Here is a 6774-nt window from a genome sequence, read left to right as displayed (position 1 = left end):
CAATTATTATGATCTGTACCCTGACTATAGCATATATTACATATGTATTACTATCTATTTAATGGGTGCGTAACTCTATTTAACAAATGTTATATACATAGACATTTTACAGCAATAACTCTTATAATGATAAGAACTTATATGTTGCTTTATAGTGTCAGTCTTCCAACCACCGCTACATTAATTTTCATATCGTAAACAAAGCTAAAGCGAGTAGGGGAGACCGGGGCTAGTTGGCACACTTTTTACAATTTTGGTTATTGCGAATATAAAACAAACTTTCTGCAAAATTCTTACAACCATTGAAAAATATTAACATTCGTCTTTATCATAGAGCAAAATAATTGTTGTTTGCTTTCAACATAAGATAACAATAAGCTTTAGAAGAAAATAACTTTTCGTGCCACTTGCCCCACGGGGTAAGTTGGCACACATTATGGGGTAAGTTGGCACATTGATAATTAAAAGAAAATTACTACATTGCATCTAAATCAAATAGCAAAAATACCCTCTGAATTTCCAAAATACAAAATATAAGGCATTAGTATTACTTCAGATCATCATCTAGTTGTAATTGTGGCAGGTGTGAAATAAATCCTCGTCATAGTCTTCATGCTCTCACATGTTACATGCCCTGCACTGGACCCACACTTCTCCTGGCTTACCAAACACAGGCTCTCTTCAGCTGAGCTTTCTTTTGAATCAACAAGAGCAGTTCTTAAACTCTGTATCACGCTGATGACTGATCTGAAGCCCATGTGTCTTTTCGGACATCTCTCAATCTGTTACATAACCACCCGTAAAATCAAAATCTTGAAATAGTCTGTAATTCAAAGTTGAAATTCCATCAATCCTAAACCAATTGAAAACATCATAATAAGTGACAGCTAGAGGTAAAGCCGAGGAAACTTTACCAGGAATGTCACAGATGGGCATACTTGATCCTGGATTACCAGTCATCCACGAATCACATGCCCTGTTGACACATTTCTTCAGATGTCTATAAACACTAAAATCCAGGGGCTGCAACTTGTGAGAACAATGTGGAGGAAATGATAGGACACTAATCTCATTATCTTTCCAAAAATCCAGAAACAAAACGTAAATTATATAAATAAATAGGCATACTATTGTTATCAAATAACGTGTGCCAACTTGCCCCATTTATTTTGAGCCAACTTGCCCATCCCTACCATTTGGTACAAAAACGATTACCAGTCCACACCAAGAAGCCTTGAATTAATAATTTTAATGCTATAGAATCTTTAAACCATAAGGAAAACTATGCTATCATTGAAAACTAATCTTTATGAATGTATAGATGTTATAGCAAATAACAGAAAGATTAAAATATTTACTTACTACCATCAAAATCAAAAATTGTCTCATAAATTCGAGCTCCTACGTTCTATCTCTATAGAATTTTGCTGGTAATTGAGGAACCACGTGGCAATTACACAGTATATGTATTAGAGTCATCCTATTAGTAAACTTTAAAGTCATGTTGAGTAAGCCAACTTACCCCTGTAGCCAACTAGCCCCGGGCTCCCCTACTATAATTGAAGTCAGTTGCTTGCTTGACAAAATAATAATATGACTGAATTATTATGGGCCTACAGATGACTGTTATTTATATGAAACAAATAAATTATTTTTGTGTTAGATCAGCCATCGTCAACCGGGGTTCCGCGGAACCTTAGGGTTCCGTGAACGATCGCCAGGTGTTCCGTAAGAATTCATGTTTTATTTGTTATTTATAAGTATATATTTTTCGTTAAACATGGCGTGAGAAATCGTAGTCCTAAAATTTATTTTATCGTAACATATCGTGCAAGATTTTTTCCCTCTGTTTTACTAAAGGTAATTAATACAAATGCTTACATATATATATATATATATATATATATATATATATATATATATATATATATATATATATATATATGTGTGTGTGTGTGTGTGTGTGTGTGTGTGTATGTGTGTGTGTGTGTATTGGGGTTCCTTGGGATGAGGAAAATTGTCTCAGGGGTTCCTCAAAGTGTCAAAGGTTGGGAAACACTGTGTTAGATAAATACAAAGGATATAGAAAGGATAAAAATATTTACTAACTATATCACGATAATGTATAGACATTCATTATCAGGGGTTGCCCTTCCCCCTGTCCACCTGTTAGGGTGTGTCTGTCAAGGGGAAACTACCCACTAAAATGTCTGTCATTACTATCACGAGCATTCTAGGATATTGAAGTGCTATTGTAGTACAAATTTTCCTTGGTATCTCCAATGTTGGATGCAGTTCCTGTCTCCCCCTCCACCTCCCCACTCATTGTTGGGGTGTCTGTCAGGGGGGTAACCACCCACTAATATGTCTCGTATTACCATCACAGCATTCTAGGATGTACAAGTGCTATTGTAGTACAAATTTTACTTGGTACTATGATGTTGGATGGAGATCCTGTCTCCCCCCTCCCCTTCATCCCCCACTCGTTGTGGGTGTCTCTCAGGGGGGTGTAACTACCCACTAAAATGTCTGGTTATTACCACCACAGTACTCTAGGAGTGCAGAACTATTGTAGTACAGATTTTACTTGGTATCTCCATGTTAGATGCAGATCCTGTCTCCCCCTCCCCCTCCCCACTCGTTGTGGGGCGTCTCTCAGGGGGTAACTACCCACTAAAATGTCTGGTATTACCACCACAGTACTCTAGGATGTGCAGAACTATTGTAGTACAAATTTTACTTGGTATCTCCAATGTTGGATGCAGATCCTGCCTCCCCCTCCCCACTCGTTGTGGGGCGTCTGTCAGGGGGTAACCACCCACTAAAACGTCTGTCATTACCACCACAGTATTCTAGGATGTGCAGTGCTATTGTAGTGTAAATTTTACTCGGTATCTCCTAAGTTGGATCTAGATCCAATTAATTAACTTTTCAGTGCGTCTGTCAGGGGGAACCCACCCTCCAAAATGTCTGTCACTGGTCATTCTATAATCAGTAGAGTCTGCAGATATGTTATATATTAGTTTCATCTGGTATCTCATATATTGGATCTAGACCCAAAATCTAACAAGCAATTAGTGGTGTGCTTGTTAAGTAAGCCACCCATATATTTTCGGCAGACGGTCAGTTTCACAGTTTACAAGTCTACTCCAAAATACCGGTAGGGGTTACAGTCGGTATCTCGTTCGTTGTATCTCACGGTGGTCCGGGCTGCCGGTCTAGTGGAGTAATAAAGAAACTTTTTACCTTCCATGGTGGAATCGAAGCCTTCACACTAGGTTCCATTTAGGTTGCAATAGTGCACCATCTATGTTTGTTAGTAGCGCACCATTCCTGGAACTTGTGTGTGGGGTTATGTGGAGTTGTTGCTCTGGCTTGCTGTTATTGCTTACCTTAAAGTATATTGTATACTGCCATTACTGGAACAAACTGAAATCTAAAACTACGCCAAAGTGCCTAATCTTTCCCACAATTTAGATCATCTTGCTTCACTCCTTAGGATGCTTTGTATGAGCGAGTTGCCGCTGTTTCTCTCTTGGGTCACCAGACTGGACATTGTTCGCCTTACAATAATTTTTAAGTTGTCCAGGTGGTTTTCCAAGAACATCTGTGTGGCGGAGTGTTTGTGAGGGTCTCAGAATGTCATTGTGAACAACAGTGATACGTCTCATGGTCTCTCGGGTATAGTTCGTCCAGAGGGAACACCATAGATTGGCCTTGGATACTGTAGCAGTACGAGCGGAAGAGCAGCAGTTTCACGTCTCGGTGACAGAAGGCAAACCTTCTTGCAATCATGTTGCCAGTTGCACATAGTTTACGACGCCTCTGTTCAATGTCGATGGTTTCCGAGGAAAATTTGTGGTTCTGCAATATGCTTAAGCGATCTCGGGAGCAGCGATATGCACTGGGTCTTGGTTTCGTTGTAGATTATATCAAATTCCTCTGCATATTGGCGGCAAGTGTCGATGATTCGTTGGAGGCCATGCACTGATGGGGAAATCAGAACCATATCGTCGGCATAACAGAGGTTGTTTATAGTTGTTTCATTGACAGTGCATCCAATTGGGAGTGAGTTCAGTTTGACATTCAAGGCATCTGTGTACGTATTAAACAGGTATGGAGAGAGAATGGCCCCTTGCCGAAGCCCGTTTAGGGAACCGAAGGTGTACGATAATATGTTACCCCATTTGACAGAATTGCTGTGTGGAGAACCAGCAATGTAAAATGCCAATTAGATATAGGGGTGTGCCCCTTTTATGCAGCTTCAGGAAGAGCTTCAGGTTGTTTACTCTGTCAAATGCTTTTCTCACATCTACAAAACATAGGAAAACAGGAGAGGCTGATGATAGGTAGTAGTTCAGCAATTCTTTCAGTATGTAGATGCAGGTGTCGGTTGAGTGGTTTGCTTTAAACCCGAACTGGTTGTCAGTGGTGTGTAGAAAGGGGAGAAGTCTCACAAGAAGAACCGACTCAAGTATCTTGGATGCGATCGTTGTGATTGCAATCGGCCAGTAGTTGCCAGGGTCAGCTGCATCCTTTAGCTTGTTTTTGATTAATGGTATCAAGTGAACTAAGAGTAGGGAGTCTGGAAGAAACCTGTGAATTATGCACGCATTGAATAGGGCAGCTAGCAAAATGTAAATTATCGGATGGCAGAAATTTGAAAGCCTCTGCGGGAAGACCATTACAGCCGGGCGATTTATTATTAGGTAGGCTATTTATGGCATCGCTGATGTTACCTGGCGCAATACGGTCTGCAAAATGAAATTGAATGTTGTCATTAAGGAGAAATGACTAAGTTATTGAGCTTAATCAGAAATTCCTGTAGATTTTCGTGAACAGTCCTAAAAAAGGATGGAAATTTTACCTTTTCAGTCTTTCGAAAATGTTCATTTATTATTCCATTCACCATCAAAATAGTAAAAATTCTGTTTTACTTTTTTTTCTGGGATGTTCCTAAGGGCTGTGTGTGTCCATAGACCGCAATTTATTGACGCCGATATTAAAACTATATATGATAACAAGGACTGTTAGTCCAGGAAAGCTAGTTAGTTTTTTAAAAATAAATATCTCCGCTTGATAACATCCAGTTTCAATGAGGTCCTGTTAGGAAATATAATATATATATATATATATATATATATATATATATATATATATATATATATGTATATATATATATATATATATATATAATATATACACACATTATATATATATATATATATATATATATATATATATATATATATATATATATATGTATGTATGTACAGTCAAACCTCAGATTTTGAATGCTCAGGTTTTCTTCGACTTTTTTCCAACAAAATTTCCCCTTGGGTTTAGTACATATCCAAGAAATTCATAAACCCAGAAATGCTCCTTCCGCAGGGCCCACCTTGTGACCAGGCCTGTACTGAGCACCCAACCAAAGCATCCCATGTTCTCTCGTGACGCACTCTTTCCAAGCTCCAGCCTTCTTAAAAAATGGTGAGAAACGCTATAGAATTTAAGAAAGAAGTAGCAAATGTTGGAGGTGATAATTTGTGAGAAGCCAAGGATGTTGCATGCCGAACTCAATAAGAAAATGGCTACAAGTGCTGCTGTTAGTGAATTTAAGGACAGTAGAGGCTGGTTTGAAAAATCAAAAAAGCAAACTGGCACACACAAGTGCCTACTTTAGTGATTGAGGTCATGTTTGCAAAGTGGAGTAATATAAAATATTTTGTGGAGAGGTATACCATCCCAATAAAGATGTTGTAATCCATGTCTCCAACATGTGTAATGGCAATGCCTTGCTTCACTTTAGGCAAATTTGAAAGACACCTGAAACAAATGTCCCTGGACAGTTTTTGTTGTGCAACAGGGGTCCAGTGATTCTCAAGCTGGTCCTAGTGCCAGTGAAAAATGAAGAGGTGAAGTAGCCCCAGATAGGTCCTTGATACCAGAAGTCCTTCTGGAGGGATTCCCTTTGCAAACGATAACAAGAGTTCTATAAAGATAAGAATGATGTTAAATGTTTATTTGTCCATTTCATTAGTTATTTTATTTATCTCTTAACTGTTTTCTGTATGTAAAGCTGTGTTTATTGTCTAAAATATATAGTTTTTGAAAATATTTTTGGGTGTGTCGGAATGCATTTGTTGGATTTACATTATTCCTTATGGGAATTATTGTTTCGGATTTTGTACGTCTCAGACTTCGTGAGACTTTCTGGAACAGATTGCGTACGGGAACCGAGGTTCAGCTGTACATATATATGTATATATGCATATATATTATATATATAATGTATGACCTAGTTATATTGACACATACTATTACTGGAAATTGTAATTTAAATAATTATATATATATAAATATAATATATATGTGTACAGGAAAAGGATTAATGTAGAGAACTGAAAAAGGATGCTGTTGGCTTTATTAAAACATTTTAGGCAACAAAAACAAAAAGTTGAGTTTTCATAAAGCAAAAAGGTCTTTCTTATTTTCTTTCTTTCTTCTTATTTTATGTTATTTTTTTTTTTTTAACTTCAGACGTCCCAAAGCTCGCCGTCACAATCGGGCAGTTTTCGCGAAGGTTCACTTACAAGCTGACAAATTATCCAGCTATTTTCTAAAACAAAAACAACCCCCTCTTTTTTGGGGGGGGGAGAGGAGACGGACGAGTATCGGAACACTAATGCTTTTTAATGCATGCAGCTGTTGCGAATTGGGAGGGGGAGAGGGGGGGGTGGGGGTTCGACCATTCCAGAAGTTGCGTTGCATTAA

Source organism: Macrobrachium nipponense, chromosome 21 (genome assembly GCF_015104395.2).
Source record: "Macrobrachium nipponense isolate FS-2020 chromosome 21, ASM1510439v2, whole genome shotgun sequence".
Lineage (NCBI taxonomy): Eukaryota > Metazoa > Arthropoda > Malacostraca > Decapoda > Palaemonidae > Macrobrachium > Macrobrachium nipponense.
Note: the sequence above shows the minus strand (reverse complement) of the source record.